Source organism: Bos grunniens, chromosome 29 (assembly GCF_055505025.1).
Source record: "Bos grunniens cultivar Pamir isolate PY7600 chromosome 29, Bosgru_T2T1.0, whole genome shotgun sequence".
NCBI classification, from domain to species: domain Eukaryota; kingdom Metazoa; phylum Chordata; class Mammalia; order Artiodactyla; family Bovidae; genus Bos; species Bos grunniens.
The window spans coordinates 36,797,016-36,814,923 of record NC_141193.1 but is presented as its reverse complement, the minus strand read 5'-3'; the positions used below and the strand labels follow the sequence as shown (position 1 = coordinate 36,814,923).

Below are 17,908 nucleotides of genomic sequence, written 5' to 3'. Positions count from 1 at the left end.
TCCAGTAGTCATGTATGGATGTGCGAGTTGGATCATAAGAAGGTTGAATGCCAAAGAATTGATGTTTTCAAACTGTGGTGCTGGAGAAGACTATGCTGGGAAAGATAGAAGGCAGGGGAAAAGGGGGATAGCAGAGGATGAGATGGCTGGATGGCATCACCAACTCAATGGACATGAGTTTGAACAGGCTCCAGGAGATAGTGAAGGACAGGGAAGCCTGGCATGCTTCAGTCCTTGGGGTTGCAAAGAGTCAGACAGAACTGAGCAACTGAAAAATGACAATATAGGTATAATATATATGTATGTGTTTATATGTATAATTTGCTTTACTATTCACTCTCCTGTTGCAAGTTGCATCATAAGTCATATTCCATTTCTCTGACCCCATGAAGATTGTAAATTACTTGGATTTAGAAGGTTGAGAGTGAGATAGAAAACACACAGCTCTTTTTGTGTTATCATGTTATTCTAATAAAAGAGACACTTCCTAGTTTCCATGAACTTTATTGTGCATTAATTATGTGCTTAACATGTATGTCATGTCCCAATCTAATGTGGTGTGTTCATTTCAGTTCAGTCGCTCAGTCGTGTCCAACTCTTTGTGACCCCATAAATTGCAGCACGCCAGGCCTCCCTGTCCATCACCAACTCCCTGAGTTCACTCAGACTCACGTCCATCGAGTCGGTGATACCATCCAGCTATCTCATCCTCTGTCATCCACTTCTCCTCCTGCCCCCAATCCCTCCCAGCATCAGAGTCCTTTCCAATGAGTCAACTCTTCTCATGAGGTGATCAAAGTACTGGAGTTTCAGCTTTAGCATCATTCCTTCCAAAGAATACCCAGGGCTGATCTCCTTTAGAATGGACTGGTTGGATCTCCTTGCAGTCCAAGGGACTCTCAAGAGTCTTCTCCAACACCACAGTTCAAAAGCATCAATTATTCAGCGCTCAGCTTTCTTCACAGTCCAACTCTCACATCCATACATGACCACTGGAAAAACCATAGCCTTGACTAGACCGAACTTTGTTGGCAAAGTAATGTCTCTGCTTTTCAATATGCTATGTATTGTAATTAATAATACAAACTTCTAAAATAAAAACTGACAAATAGAAAGCATATGAGCAAAACTAAATATTTTTTGTTTAATTATTTTTCCTAAAGGCAAACTAATAATGAGGAATAAGTCTGATCAATATAAAACTCCACCATTCACTCATTTGTTTACTGAAAAGTTACCCATTTTCCTCAACCTGTGATTGTTCCTCTGTTTTAAATGTTACTAAAAGATAATCTAATTGGCCTCTCAGTTTTCAAGATAATTTATCTTTGCTAGTATTGTTTCAAGGTTCAGATGCATACTTTTTCATCCAACTTGTGCTTGCACATTAAAATTAAAGGATAGAATATTGCCTATGATTCTTCACATTTAGCTCTAGCTGTTATAGAATATGATCATACATATATTTTAAAAGGTTTGCAATATAATTCAATTACAGAACCTAAATGCAGACTGTGTTGTCCCCTGACCATTTATTCTACCTCAAGCCTTGGACACAGACTTTCTAATTTTATATTTGTTTTTCAACAGCATGTATAAAAAATACACTAAAAGCTGCCGCTTTCTCGACAACTCATGGTCATAGTTAGTTAATTATTTAATGCCACCAAGAACAAGGCAGGGCATGCAGTGAGCATGAACTTGACTCTAAAATAACTGTGATGGGTTTAGATCCCTTGGGTCCCCAGTGTGTTCTGTACTGATACAGTAAAAGGGGGGGAAAGTCTCATCAATATGCAAGTTTAAATAGGAATCTGTCCTGCCACATCTGCTGACAAGATTAATTATAGATCTCTGAACCTGATGTGTTTTCTTAATATCTTGCATCACTTTACTGGCCTGCAGTCAAGCTGAAATACTAGATATGGCTTTGTATAATTCTCAAGTCTAGAGTGACATTTTGCAGTGCATTTTGTCTGGATAACTTAAAAGTTTTCATTAATAGTTTGTCATTAGTCTTTGAATTTGTTCATTGAAATTAGGATAATCCTTTGGCAGTAGCAAAATTCTGAAAGAATGCAAGAATCCTCTCCCTGAGAAAGTGCAACCATTTTCTCTAGGCTGTATATCTTCAAATGAAAGGGCAAGGAAGTAAAGACAGTAAAAATTATTGCAAAGTATTTTGCCTTGTGAATCACATAGTCTTCCAAGAAATAAAAGGAAAGGGAAGGGAAGGGAAGGGAAAGGAAGATCCATGGGATAACAAAGAATCCGAATGCTAAATGACTGAAGTGACTTAGCATGCATGCACACTTGCAAGGGATAATGATAGAAAGGCAAACTATTGGATCAGATTCAGGATATGAAGGATGGATATTGTGTTGCTTTATTTATTTATTATATCTGTTTAGGATGGGAACAGAATTAGGCTGGACAAAAAGCAGCTGAATTATTATCCTCATGAAGATTGCTTTTTAATTACCATGACCACCACTAACATCATCATCATCAATTATGTTTCCAGAAAAATAAGAAAATAGATTAGGATAATACATTGAAACAGTTGAACAATAGGCTAAAGCAAAACTGGTTGTAATTGTATAATCTTTACTCAACAGGTTATTGATTAATTTTCATTGATATATAATTCACATAATAAAATGTTACATAACATAAAATTCACCATTTTATAGTGTACAGTTCAGTGGTTTTCATCCTCCCTTCCACCCAGTGCCTTAGCAATCTGCTTCATTGTTTTCTTATTATTTGGTCAAGTCTTGAAAAGTTGTAGATCTCACTCTTAGTTAATCAAGATTTACTAATCTGAGTGTTAGATTCTTACTGTTGCTGCAACAAATTGCAACAAAGTTAGTGGTTTAAAACAATAAATATTTAGTGTCTTATAATTTGAGAAATCTTACTAAGATAAACTCAGTGTTAGCACGGCCACATTTCTTCTGGAAGCTTGAGGGATAATCCGTTTCCTTGCATTTTCCAGTTTCTATAGGCCATCGACATGCTTTGTTCATGGTCCCTTTCTTCGTCATCAAAGCCAGAAACATAGAATCTTCCAGTCTCTTTGACTCTGTTACTCTTGCCTCCATCTTTCACTTATAAAGAGTCTTAGGGTTACATTTGGGACCACACAGATAATCTAGGTAATCTCTCCATCTCAAGATCCTTAACTTAATCACCTGTACAAAGTTGCTTTTGTCATGTATGGGAACATGTATGGGTTCTAGAGATCAGGATGTGGACATCCTTAGAGGAGGGTGTTTTCAACCTAACACACTGAGATTCATGTCAAAATGTTATATTACATGAATAATACTGTTGTAGTGTATTTTATGTTCAAAATGTCCTTCACACCTAGAAAATGTTTTTGAACACTTCTCTGGATTTCACAGCCTAAGAAATTTAAAAGCACTCCTAAAGATAAAAACTAATTTCCAGAGAGTTCACACTCTCTCACTGTGTATCAGTTTCATCTGAAAGGAATTCCTTTTACTGATTTCCACAAAATATATTTATCATTTTAGCTGGAAGTTTTGCCTCTTTTACAAAATGTTGAAAATTTGTAGGGATAACAATTTATTTTATTGATTCCTTCTTTTTTTTCACATGTACCTTTCCCATCTGTCTTCTTTGTCTCTCTACCACTCAGATACCCTTGAATCTCCCAATTCATTTCTATTGTGCAGGGCAGGCCATTTTTTTAACAACTTCAGTTATTGAATTAAAAAAAAAAAAAAAAAAAAGATGCCAAAGCACTTCCGTGCAATGGGCCTTCACTGAAGAATTTCTGTGTCTGTTGAAATGTCTGTGGCTATGGTTGGCAAAGTGATCTTTCCTCCAATTATAAGTATAACACTATAACTTCCCAGGTAATTTATAAACACTTCTGAAGAATGAGTTCATTTTCTTTTTTGATTTTCATTTTCGTTTCCCCATCTATTCATTTTACTCTCTTTGCACTTCCAGGCCTAAAACTGTACTAAAACTGGGCTTAGTACACAGTGCAACCACTGTAACTGCTGTTGACTGAGAAACACTCTTATGAGGCTGTCATTATTGCAGCTTGCAGGTTTCTTTTCCTAATTTCAAATGCCTTCTTCATTTTAGATCACCCCAGGTAGCCATCTCACAGCATCCATCTATCGATTCTCCCTGCGCAAGGTGAAGAAGAAACCACTGGAGAAGGTAAGGCTTTCACTACCCAAGAGCACTGACTCAAAATTAAATGTATCTAATACACTGTAAACTGAAACTTTAAAAATATTCTTGCAATACTACTTGAGGCAATTGATTTTGGAAATTACTAGAAGTAAGAGACTATTTTTCTTTCCTCTGCTACAAGACCTCTTTTGTGGAAAAGAAACTATTTATATAAGTACTTGTTAAAGCTTCTCCATTGCAATTTACTCCACCTAATAATTACTCTATCAACACACATTCTATCTAAATGTCTTTAGTCACAGTCCTTCTAATGTAATCTGGGTGTTCATTGTTCTTCTGTTTGATATGCGCTGGAAGCACACAGCATCTTACTCTAATCAGTTTTTGAATGCATTGTCTGTTGAATGAAAGTAACAATGATGAGTAAGACAGCTGTTTTCCTTGAATGTGAATGTAGGGGTTAAAACCACAAATTAAACTGAATATGTGCAGGCTTTCATGCATGTTTCAAAATGGGGGTAAATACATTTTGTGAAATGGAAATCAATACTAGTGAAAGTTGTAAAGATCAGTGACTTGCAGAAGAGATGGTATTTGGAAACAGCTATACTCTCCATTCTGGAGAATAGGCACTCAACTTCAGTGAGTTGGTAAAATGAAGTATAATTTGCCTTTGTAGATGGCGATTTTAACAAAGAGAACAGGAGAAACAGAAAAGGAATACAGAACCATCAGAATTTCATGCTTGGATTATCAGTGTATCAGTATATTAACAGAAGGAATGGAAGTGCCATGATTTATTATCATTCAATTGTGTATTACTATTCTTATTAACATTAGATTTTATTATTATATTAATATTAAGTATTATTATATATTATATAATATAAGAATACTATATTAATCTAATATTTATATTAGATACTTCTTTGCTTTTTGGCTCAGAATTCTATAAAATTTAGTTTATGACATTTAGTTGTCAAAATATAAAAATTTCATAATGGCTAACTGATTTCCCTTCTATACATCATATTTATCTCCTGTTTCCACATATATATTGTTTAGTTAGTATTTTTCATTGAGATTTCTAATTGATAACATTATGAGAATAATTTTAAAATATATTGTATGTGTCAATGAACTATTAATTTTATATTGAGGAAATAATTGAAGCCAAAGCAATTTCCTTTTTTTTTTTTTTTTGTAAAAGCAGCATGGTAATTCATACATATTTAAATAAATTTGTTAGGAATTACTTTTTTCAACCTTCACAAACATTTCCCGAATTGGTCATGAATAAAACTGAGAATACAGATGAGCTGGCCAGACTGAGATGGGAGCCTATTTAGCAAATGTCCCAAGGAAGAATGAGAGGTTCAATCTTAAGACCCTAGGTAGCAATGAAAGTTACCATCACATCTGGTATGATATCATATGGTTTTCCAACTACAGCAGTCTCAGTCCTCAGGTTATTTGTGGTGACTCCTTGTTTTTATTTATTTATTTATTTATTTTTTGGTTTGTTTTTTATCTGAATTTCTTAAAACAGTTATTAAGAAGATGAATGAGTGTCTTTGGGTTAGAATGTTTCCCCTGACTACTGACCTGCCCAAGGTTCATACAAAATCATTGTCTAAGTTTCTTCAGATCATGGACCATGTGTCTAATCTACACTGTTAATGCTTTATTCACGTAGAATTAGAAGGTTCCAAGTGAAACATCATTGGAGTGAATTCCCGTGCTTAAGAGGCTATTAGTCTCTGTGGTCAAGAAGGTGGCATTACAGTGGGATTTCCATCTTTCATGATGCCTTCCTTACCTTGTATCTTACCCACCATATACACGCATTACTGCTTTTGACCATGATGTTTGTGTAATATATGCCTGTATTTGTTTTAATTTCATTAGCTTAGCCTAATGCTCTTCAGCCAACCTTTCTTTTGAGAAATCAAGTAAGTAATAAAATAAGTAATATTGTTTCCCAGTTCATAAGTCTGTCTTCATGATTCTGGAGAAATAATTGAAACCCTCCTGTCTTCTATTCACTTGATGAAAGACCTCTGTTGGAGGAAGGCTATCTCCTCTCATTACAGGAATATAGTGTCTTTGTTCTTTCCTTTTAAATTTGTCTCTCTCATTTTGGTATCAGACAGAGAACTCTATCTGAATATATTTTGATGGTTCCACTTGATAACCTGATCGTTTGATCTTTTTTTTAAACATAACTAGAATATAAACTTTACAGACAAGTATACAGGATTATATTCCACTCTCATCTTTCACTTCCTGTAACTCATGAGAAACTAAGTTAACCTCTCTTTGCTACAGCAGCTGCATGGCAGGTAGCAAACAATGATATTATCCAAAAGGGATTTTCTGAGGATTGAGGTGGGTAATATATATCAAGCTCTTAGTATACTGGGTAACACAGAGAAAGCACTCAAAGATGTTAACTGTATCACAGAATGTGAATGGGAATATATATAGATTAACAGAGTAATTACAGGGAGCAAGGAAAGGCGCATCTGTTTTCAAATAATTGGAATAGAAGAAAATTTTAACAGCAAAAGTGCACTGAAGATAGCTTAGAGTTTGAATATTTGCAGTGACTCAGGTTGTCATCACTAATGATTATCATTGTAAACTCAGAAAGCTATGAGTACAGAATGTTATGTGTGTGTGGAGTTCAGTATATGAGAAAGGCAGTATGACTGTGACCATGAATATTATCTTGATCTTTTATCCAAGGATCTTTTCAAACTGGATTTTTTGTTTACATTTGTATTGTTTGATTTGGTTTGGTTCCTTGCATGGAACTTCACTATAGACCAAAGTTATACAATGAGAGAGGATCTTTCTGGGAATGGTGAAGTTTCCTTGTCTGTTCAACTCCCTCACCAACACCATCCCTGAGTTTTCTCTGAAGAACCTCTAACAGTTTAGAGGACACAATTTAAAACACACTGATCTATTTAGTCCTTTAAATTTTAGGATGGAAAAACTGGAGCCAGGAATAGTGAAGTGATATGCCCCAGGTAGCACAATAAGGGAGAGAAGTCTGGGTATGCTGACTCTCCTCTATTGGAACATGCTGACTTTTCTGCAGAATGCATTTAAAGGTTAGAAAAGCAAATATGCCTGTGGGAAATGTGACCTTCCCTTTCTGTTTGCCAATCATGTTGCATTGGTGGTTGCAAATGGGTCATAGCAGCTGTTCTCGAATTCTGTTCTCCAATCAGCAATACTAGCATACCTTTTTAGAAACATAAATTCCTCGGCTTATCCAACCCTCCTGAATCAAAATCTTTGGTGGCAGTGTCCAGGAATTTAAGGATTACAAAACTCTCTAGGGGGTTTTGATATTCATTAAAGTTTAAAAACCTCTATATTAAATAAATTATTTTAAAATTAGCTCTGTCTGAAAAAATAATTTTTAATTACATGGGCTACCTACCAATGGGCAAAAACCACTATGAAGCTACACAAATTCTGTAAAGAAAAGTATTGAGGGGGAATAATGAAAGTAAAATTCACTGATCATCATACCACTCTTTGATTTCTAGCAGTTGTCTAATTTGATCCTGATAGGAGCAGTATGAAATATATCTTATTATCTGAATTGCTATTTAAAGATACTAAATAACTTGTCTAAGATCATTCAGCTGAAAGTTGCAGAGCTAGGATTTGAACTCAGATGTAACTGACTCCAAAATTTTACATCTTCCTATTGTGAATTGAAACCTACTGGGCTTCAAACACATGTAATAGAACATCTAAAATTCCAGGGGACAATTCATTCATTAGATTTTTCTTACAATTATAGAGTGCTTTGATGTTAATTTTTCTTGGGATGTAATACACCTCTCTCTTGATGTTACATGGAAATAATAACATCACTCTTATATGAATATGCCTTTTTTATTCTACTTACATCTTTTTCAACATCATATCCCAAATTCCTATATACTTGTTTATGACAAGCTAATCTATATGCATATACTATTTTTTCTTTAGTATTTAATATAGGAAATAAATATAGCCTCATTGTGTCCTGTCTGAGAGCAACTAAAGTTTCTGAAAAATAAATCATTATCTTAGATATTATGTTGAGCTATTTCAAATTCTGAAAGATGACACTGTGAAAGTGCTGCACTCAATATGCCAGCACATTTGGAAAACTCATTAGTGGCCACAGGACTGGAAAAGGTCAGTTTTCATTCCAATCCCAAAGAAAGGCAATGCCAAAGAATGCTCAAACTACCACACAATTGCACTCATCTCACACGCTAGTAAAGTAATGATTAAAATTCTCCAAGCCAGGCTTCAGCAATATGTGAACCATGAACTTCCAGATGTTCAAGCTGGGTTTAGAAAAGGCAGAGAAACCAGAGATCAAATTGCCAACATCTGCTGCATCCTCGAAAAAGCAAGAGAGTTCCAGAAAAACATCTATTTCTACTTTATTGACTATGCCAAAGCCTTTGACTGTGTGGATCACAATAAACTGCGGAAAATTCTTCAAGAGATGGGAATACCAGACCATCTGACCTGCCTCTTGAGAAACCTGTATGCAGGACAGGAAGCAACAGTTAGAACTGGACATGGAACAACAGATTGGTTCCAAATAGGAAAAGGAGTACGTCAAGGCTATATATTGTCACCCTGCTTATTTAACTTATATGCAGAGTACACCATGAGAAACTCTGGGCTGGAGGAAGCACAAGCTGGAATCAAGATTGCTGGGAGAAATATCAATCACCTCAGATATACAGATGACACCATCCTTATGGCAGAAAGTGAAGAGGAACTCAAGAGCCTCTTGAGGAAAGTGAAAGAGGAGAGTGAAAAAGTTGGCTTAAAGCTCAACATTCAGAAAACTAAGATCATGGCATCCAGCCCCATCATTTCATGGCATATAGATGGGGAAACAGGGGAAACAGTGGCTGACTTTATTTTGCGGGGCTCCAAAATCACTGCAGATGGTGATTGCAGCCATGAAATTAAAAGACGCTTACTCCTTGGAAGGAAAGTTATGATGAACCTAGACAGCATATTAAAAAGCAGAGACATTACTTTGTCAACAAAGGTCCATCTAGTCAAGGCTATGGTTTTTCCAGTGATCATGTATGGATGTGAAAGTTGGACTGTGAAGAAAGCTGAGCGCAGAAGAATTGATGGTTTTGAACTGTGGTGTTGGAGAAGACTCTTGAGAGTCCCGTGGACTGCCAGGAGATCCAACCAGTCCATCCTAAGGGAGATCAGTCCTGGGTGTTCATTGGAAGGACTGATACTAAAGCTGAAAGTCCAATAATTTGGCCATCTGATGTGGAGAGTTGACTCATTGGAAAAGACTCTGATGCTGGGAGGGATTGGGGGAAGGAGGAGACGGGGACGACAGAGGATGAGATGGCTGGATGCTCACTGACTCGATGGACATGGGTTTGTGTGTCCGGGACTCCAGGAGTTGGTGATGGACAGAGAGGCCTGGCATGCTGCGGTTCACTGGGTTTCAAAGAGTTGGACATGACTGAGTGACTGAACTGAACTGAGATATTATGTAAGTAAAATCATGTAAATATTATAGAAATAATAATAGGGATATACACTGCAGACTACAGAGCTATAATATAGGAAATTATAGGAGAGGGTAATTGTATATCATGTACACTGGAGCTTCAATATCCAGGCAGAAATTCAACAATTTTTATATCTGAAAGAGACAGTAAATATCTCATTGCATTCTTCAGAGAGCATGGTGAATTAGTGGTCTGTTTAAAGAAACAGAGAATGAAGATGTATTGGAAACTTGGAGGATGCTCCAATGTGGAAGCATATCAGTTCTAAAGTTGTTAACTTATGTGCCAATGAGAGGCTTTGCTGATCTCCATTTGAGATTGGTTTTCAGGCCAGGGAGAGAAATTCCCCTTGCTCACTCCATTTTCTAGGGTGCTGCCTTAAGAACATCCATCCTATACCTGGTAAAGCTCTGAAAGATTGAATTTTATTGAACAAGTTGTATGAATGACTGTCAGTAGGAAAATAATCTAAGGAGATAAATACATAGAACTTTGAACTGAATGAAAATGAAAATATAGAATATCAAAATTTGTGGGATTTGGCTATGACAAACTTAAAAAAAGTTATAGCACTGAATACTTATTTTAGAAAATAAAAAATTTAAATGAATGACCTTACCTTCTACTTTAAGAAACTAGTAAAAGAGTAAATTAAATGCAAGTTAAGCAAATGACAGGAAATATTAAATATTCAACACAACCTCCCTCAATGAAATAGAAGACAGGAAAACAACTGAGAAAATTAATGAAACCAAAGCTTATTTTTGTAACAATCAATAAAACTGATAAACTTCTAGTCAGTTTGATTTAGAATAAAACCAGAATAGACAGGCATTATCAATATCAGGAAAGTGGGATATATATTATGAGTAACATCATACCAATAAATTTGACAACTTAGATGAAATGGACAAATTTTTTGGTAGACACTAAGTTCTAAAGTTCACTCTAGTGGGTAAAATAATGTCCTTTGGAAGGATACTAGAAACTTTGGAGTTGTAATTAGTTGAAAATTTTTTGTTTGCTTGTTTTGTTTTTTACCTGTAATCACTTTTTATTTTTTTTAATTTAAATTTATTTTAATTGGAGGCTAATTACTTTGCAATATTGTATTGGTTTTGCCATACATCAACATGAATCCACCACGGGTGTACACGTGTTCCCCATCCTGAATCCCCTTCCCACCTCCCTCCCCGCACCATCCCTCTGGGTCATCCCACTGCACCAGCCCCAAGCATCCTGTATCCTGCATCGAACCTGGACTGGCGATTCATTTCTTATATGATATTGTACATGTTTCAATGCCGTTCTCACAAATCATCCCACCCTCGCCCTCTCCCACAGAGTCCAAAAGACTGTTCTATACATCTTTGTCTCTTTTGCTGTCTCGCATACAGGGTTATCGTTACCGTCTTTCTAAATTCCATATATATGCATTGGTATACTGTATTGGTGTTATTCTTTCTGGCTTACTTCACTCTGTATAATAGGCTCCAGTTTCATCCACCTCATTAGAACTGATTCAAATGTATTCTTTTTAATGGCTGAGTAATACTCCATTGTGTATATGTACCACCACTTTCTTATCCATTCATCTGCTGATGGACATCTAGGTTGCTTCCATGTCCTGGCTATTATAAACAGTGCTGCGATGAACATTGGGGTACACGTGTCTCTTTCAATTCTGGTTTCCTCAGTGTGTATGCCCAGCAGTGGGATTGCTGGGTCATAAGGCAGTTCTATTTCCAGTTTTTTAAGGAATCTCCACACTGTTCTCCATAGTGGCTGTACTAGTTTGCATTCCCACCAACAGTGTAAGAGGGTTCCCTTTTCTCCACACCCTCTCCAGCATTTATTGCTTGTAGATATTTGGATCGCAGCCCTTCTGACTGGTGTGAAATGGTACCTCATTGTGGTTTTGATTTGCATTTCTCTGATAATGAGTGATGTTGAGCATCTTTTCATGTGTTTGTTAGCCATCTGTATGTCTTATTTGGAGAAATATCTATTTAGTTCTTTGGCCCATTTTTTAATTGGGTCATTTATTTTTCTGGAATTGAGCTGCAGGAGTTGCTTGTATATACCTGAGATTAGTTGTTTGTCAGTTGCTTCATTTGCTATTATTTTCTCCCATTCTGAAGGCTGTCTTTTCATCTTGTTTATAGTTTCCGTTGTTGTGCAGAAGCTTTTAAGTTTAATTAGATCCCATTTGTTTATTTTTGCTTTTGTTTTCAATATTCTGGGAGGTGGGTCATAGAGGATTCTGCTCTGATTTATGTCAGAGAGTGTTTTGCCTATGTTCTCCTCTAGGGGTTTTATAGTTTCTGGTCTTACGTTGAGACCTTTAATCCATTTTGAGTTTATTTTTGTGTATGGTGTTAGAAAGTGCTCTAGTTTCATTCTTTTACAAGTGGTTGACCAGTTTTCCCAGCACCACTTGTTAAAGAGATTGTCTTTTCTCCATTGTATATTCTTGCCTCCTTTGTCAAAGATAAGGTGTCCATAGGTGCATGGATTTATCTCTGGGCTTTCTATTTTGTTTCATTGATCTATATTTCTGTCTTTGTGCCAGTACCATACTGTCTTGATGACTGTGGCTTTGTAGTAGAGCCTGAAGTCAGGTAGGTTGATTCCTCCAGTTCCATTCTTCTTTCTCAAGATTGCTTTGGCTATTCGAGGTTTTTTGTATTTCCATACAAACTGTGAAATTATTTGTTCTAGCTCTGTGAAAAATACTTTTGGTAGCTTTATAGAGAGCTTCCTTGATTTAGGTTAGACACTGAATCTGATGATTGATATCTTTACAAGAGAAAGAGATTTACACACAGACACAGGGAAGACGGCCATGTGAAGACTGAGCCAGAGATTAGAGAGATGCTGCCACAAGCCAAGGATACCTGGAGTCCCCAGAACTTACAAGAGACAAGGAAGGGTTCTTTCCAGAGCTTTCAGATGAAGATTGGCCCTACTGAAGCATTGATTGCAGACTTCTAGCCACTAGAATTATGAAAAAACAAATGTCTGTTGTTGTAAGCTACCCAGTTTGTGGCAATTTTGTTACAGCAGCCCTAGGGAACTAATATTATCACTCAACAACCCATAAGTGACACTATAACTGTTAAGGGAATAGAACTGTAGTTAATAACTTTCCCACAAAGAAATTTCCAGCGTGAGAGGACTTAACTTGTAAATTCCACTGAACATTTAAAGGAACAATAGTATCAATTCTTTACAAACTCTCATAGATATTTAAGAGCTATTTTTCTTAACTAATTATTTGAGACCAGCATTGCCTTAATACCTAAGTCATACAGGAACACTATTATAGACTCATATCCCTCATGAACATAAAAGCAAACATTCTTAATAAAAATTTAGCAAATATAATTTTAAAATATACAAATAGATAATACATGCTCTGCACTTAGGTTCATTAAAGGAATGCAAGGTTGACTCAACAGTAAACCACATGATCATCTCCACAGAGTCAGAAAAGGCTTTGAAAAACCATATATTTAAAACTCAAACTAAACTTCTACTAGAAGGAAATTTTCCCAACCTGTTAGGTGGTCAAGATGGTAAAGACTGAATGTTTTCCCTTAAGATAAAGAACAAGGTAAGAATGCCTGCCCTCACAACTTCAAAAGATTGTAGGAGGTTCTAATGTATACAATGAGGAAGCAAAGAAATAAGGAAGGAAGGCAGAAAAGTAAAGAAAGCGAGAAAGAGAAAGATCCAAATTGGAAAGGAAAAATTAAACTCGGCTTTATTTGCAGATCACATAGTGGTCTATGTAGAGAATCGAGAATCCTATGAAAGCCACAAAGAAGGCAACTAGACCTAAGTAAGTTTAGCAAGGTTGGAGGATATAATTGAAATTTAATTTTAACCAGTCCTGTTATGTTTAATTTTAAGAGATGCTATTTAAAATAATATAAAAAATGTGACATGCTTCAGGATAAATCTAATAGAAGATGTGTAAAACTTGTATCCTGAAAATAACAACAACAACAAAATATTACTGAAAGTTTTAAAGACCTAAATAAGTGGGGGGATAATATGTATTTATAAGTTAAAAGACTATATTGAGATTTTAATCCTTCCTAAATTTGTCTAGTAGATTCAATGTAATGCCAGTAACAATCCCATCAGATGCCCTTGGTAAAAATTACAAGCTAATTCTAAAATACTTATGACAATACAAGTACCTCAAACAGCCTAGAAACTGAAAAATAAGTGTTAATTTGGAGAAATTACACTACCTCACTTCAAGACTTATTATAATACTATGGGAATAAGACAGTGTGGTGGGAGTGTAAAGAGAGACATATGTATGTATCAATGGAACAGAATAGAAACCCACAGAAATAGATCCGTATGTTCATAAACAAGTGATTTTTGACAAAAATAATTTCGTGGAGAAAAGCTAGTCTTTTCTTCAAGTGATTTTGGACAATTGGATATTCATATGCAAACAAGTAAACTGGTATCCATACTTCTTACTGTATATAAAAATGAACATAAATGATCATAGATCTAAATTTAAAATATAAAACTAAAAATTCTAGAAGAAAGCAAGAGAAAGTCATTGTGGTCTTAGGAATTTTTTTTTAGTTTTTATTTTTTTAATTCAACATTGAAAGCAAGATCTATAAAAGAAAATATACACAAATTGCATTTAATCACAATTAAGTACTTTTGCTCTTTGAAAGACACTAGTAAGAGAATATCTAAAAAGATACAGACTTGGGAAAAGTTTGTACCAATCAAATATCTAATAACAGATTTTGTTTCAGGATATGTAAGTAACTCTCCAAACATCATTATGAGAAGTCAAATAAACCAATTATAAACAAAGAAAAGATTTTTAAAGATACTTCACAAAAGAATACATATGAATTAAAAATAAGCATTTGTCATTAATCATTAAAGAAATGTACATTAAAGCCACAAACCACACCACTAGATGCTTAATAGAATGTCTTAAATTAAAAACAATGACAACACAATTTGTTGGCGAGAATGTGGAGACATTGGAAATCTCATATACTTCAAGTTGGTATGTAAAATGGTACAAGCCCTTGGGAAAATATTTGGTGATTTAAAATTAAACACCTTTCTCATTGATGCAGCCTCTCATGGGAGGAGGAGCCTGGTGGGCTACAGTCCATGGGGTCGCGAAGAGTCTGATACGACTGAGTGACTTGACTTTCACTTTTCACTTTCATGCATTGGAGAAGGAAATGGCAACCCACTCCAGTGTTCTTGCCTGGAGAATCCCAGGGATGGCAGAGCCTGCTGGGCTGCCATCTATGGGGTCGCACAGAGTCGGACACAAATGAAGTGACTTAGCAGCAGCAGCAGCAGAAGTGATTTATCACACATGTATAATGCATTGACACAGTCGTTACATTTTTAGGTATTTTCCCAAGAAAAAATAAAAGTATATGCTTCTACAAAGACATATAGGTGAATGCTTATATAGAAACATTATTTTTAATAACCCCAAATGGGAAACAGCACAAATATCTATCAACAGGTGAATGAATATATCAACTATTGTATGGCCATACAATAGAAGCATGCAATGAAAGGGAATGAATATAAATGGACCTCCCACACATGTAGGAATGTAAAAGACTCTCAATATGATTCCGAAATTAAAGAAGCCAGATTCAAAAAAAAAGGTACATACTGTTTGATCTCCATTTATATAAAATTCTAGAAAGCTGCAGACTAATTGTTAGCAACAGAAAGTGAATCAGTTATTACCTGGGGATGGGGCAGTGGCACGATTTGTTGCTTTAGGGATGTGACGGGCAAGAGTGAAGTGAGAGGACTGACAATACACATTTTTAACACGGTGATAGAAATGCAACAAGCATTCCAAATAAGCTCTTCCGGATTTCCAGTGAAATCAATTAGCATACATTTGAAAAAGCGCTGGTGGGGTTTGGGATTTATTCTTGTAGCCATTAAAACAAATTGGCCCACACGGGCACACAAGCATGTACGTGGCAGAGCAATGACTTCAAACCAAGCCTAACTGATTCCAGTGCCAATTTCCTTTTACACTACACATGCCCTCCCCAACTTGCATGCAAATCTCATTCCAAAACCTAGTGGTGACGAAGCTTCAGTCAAACGAGAATTTTCAGAATTTCCCTCAAATCAGAATGTGGGCCAAACGTTACTGAATGCCAGGGCCTGGCTCTTAACGGGAGCTGAACAGGTTGTCTTTTCACACCCCTGAAGCATACTATATCCCTTATGGGTTGCATCTATACTCCTTTTGTGAAAATATGAGTCAGATTCCAAGATCATCCCTAAGCTGCACAGATTAAAAGTGATTAGAATGACAATTCACTATCTTAAGGGCATTGAGTTCAGCAGACCTCCGTGCTACATGTAGGCATGATGCTCTGTCTTGGTTCAAGAACTGCAACTCTAATCTACTCCAGATAAGAATGCTTTTCAGGAAAGCTCTAAGAGCAAAGAGAGTAGAAAGCAAGAATGTCAAACTGAAATTAATTTGGCAAAGGAGAGGTTAAATTTTAAGATTAGCAGTCTCTCTGGAAACAGGAAAGGCAGCTACCTCATTCCATCCTGTTTGGAAGTCTTAGACATTTTGACAATCTGAAGTGTCAGTCACTCATTCTGTGGCAAATGCATAGAAATATACATGAAATTTGCCTTTTTGGTTTTTCAAAACTGTTGAATAAAAACTCTCTTTGGACCTTGGCTAATAGTACTAATCAAAACTTTAATAATAGGCTTGTCATTTATCCTTTTCATTCTAAGTTGGGTGGGTCTGGAGACTGCTTGAGCAGTTTTCACACAAAAGAATGAACCATGCATGTTTCAGACTTTTTACAAAGTTATTTTTGCAGGCAAAAAAGAAAATGGAATATAATTGGGCCTAATGGATTAAGGAATTTCTCCCTAATTTGGCTAAATTTTCTTTAGTCCTAAAGAGAGAAAAACAAGATTAATTCTCATTTACTCATTAGTTTTCATTTAGTTATTTATTGACCCTAATGTGCATCACCATGCATTAAGCAAAATAGTAAGGATAATGGAGACAGGTTAGGCTCTGTGTTTGTGGAAGTCCTATTGGGAATTTTTAAAAAATTGTTTAAATAAATAAATTTATTTATTTTAATTGGAGGCTAATTACTTTACAATATTGTAATGGTTTTTGCCATACTTGGAAATTAACAGAAGAAGGAAATGCATGCTTGGCTTTTGACAAGACTAGGTTCAAATTTTGATTTTCCCCATATGTCTTCTTATAAACTTCTTTGTATTTCTCACTGTTTTGTTCTTATTTTTAATTAACTTTAGCAGTAATATACACCTGTAAGAATTTCAGGGAGGACAGTATGAACATCATGAATCCATACCACTTTGAATTCAGCACTCTGTATTGTGTGTATTATCATATATTGCAGACCATCATGGTATTTTTGGGCTTATCACTGCAGAATAGTGAGGTTAACTCTGGGTCACATACTTTGCATGTGCTTCATAAAAATCTTCTATTATTTTCATTTTTATTAATACCAATGCGGACACTGAAAATAATATTTATGAAACTTTCTTAAAGGTATTCAGTTAATAAGTGGCAGAGTCCAAACTTGAGTAAAATTCCTTCCAGTTCTCAAACTTATGTTTTTTAATCTGCATTCTGCTGCTTTCTAAGTTAAAAATAAAAAATAACACAAGAGATATTCATTTATTAGTGAAATCTTCAGATATGGTTCTGTCACTAATCAAATCTCCATATTGACATTAGTTCAGTTCAGTCGCTCATTCGTGTCCAACTCTTTGTGACCCCATGAACAGCAGCACGTCAGGCCTCCCTGTCCATCACCAACTCCCGGAGTTCACCAAAACCCATGTCTATTGAGTCAGTGATGCCATCCAACCATCTCATCCTCTGTCGTCCCCTTCTCCTCCTGCCCTTAATCTTTCCCAGCATCAGGGTCTTTTCCAATGAGTCAGATCTTCACATCAGGTGGCCAAGTATTGGAGTTTCAGCTTCAACATCAGTCCTTCCAATGAACACCCAGGACTGATCTGCTTTAGGATGGACTGGTTGGATCTCCTTGCAGTCCAAGGGACTCTCAAGAGTCTTCTCCAACATCACAGTTCAA

General features: G+C 35.9%; 1 long non-coding RNA gene across 10 annotated transcripts in view; it reads left to right on the top strand.

Annotated features, from left to right (window-relative positions):
• LOC147342506 (uncharacterized) overlaps positions 1–17,908 on the top strand; it is a 1,735,326-nt gene that overhangs the window by 873,652 nt on the left and 843,766 nt on the right. For 9 of the 10 annotated variants that reach the window (XR_015157704.1, XR_015157708.1, XR_015157702.1 and 6 more), the window contains one exon: positions 4,123–4,200. This is a non-coding gene — a long non-coding RNA (uncharacterized LOC147342506). Of the gene's footprint in view, positions 1–4,122; positions 4,201–4,855; positions 4,981–17,908 lie in introns of those variants that run through there. The other variant, XR_015157706.1, reaches the window with a different exon arrangement.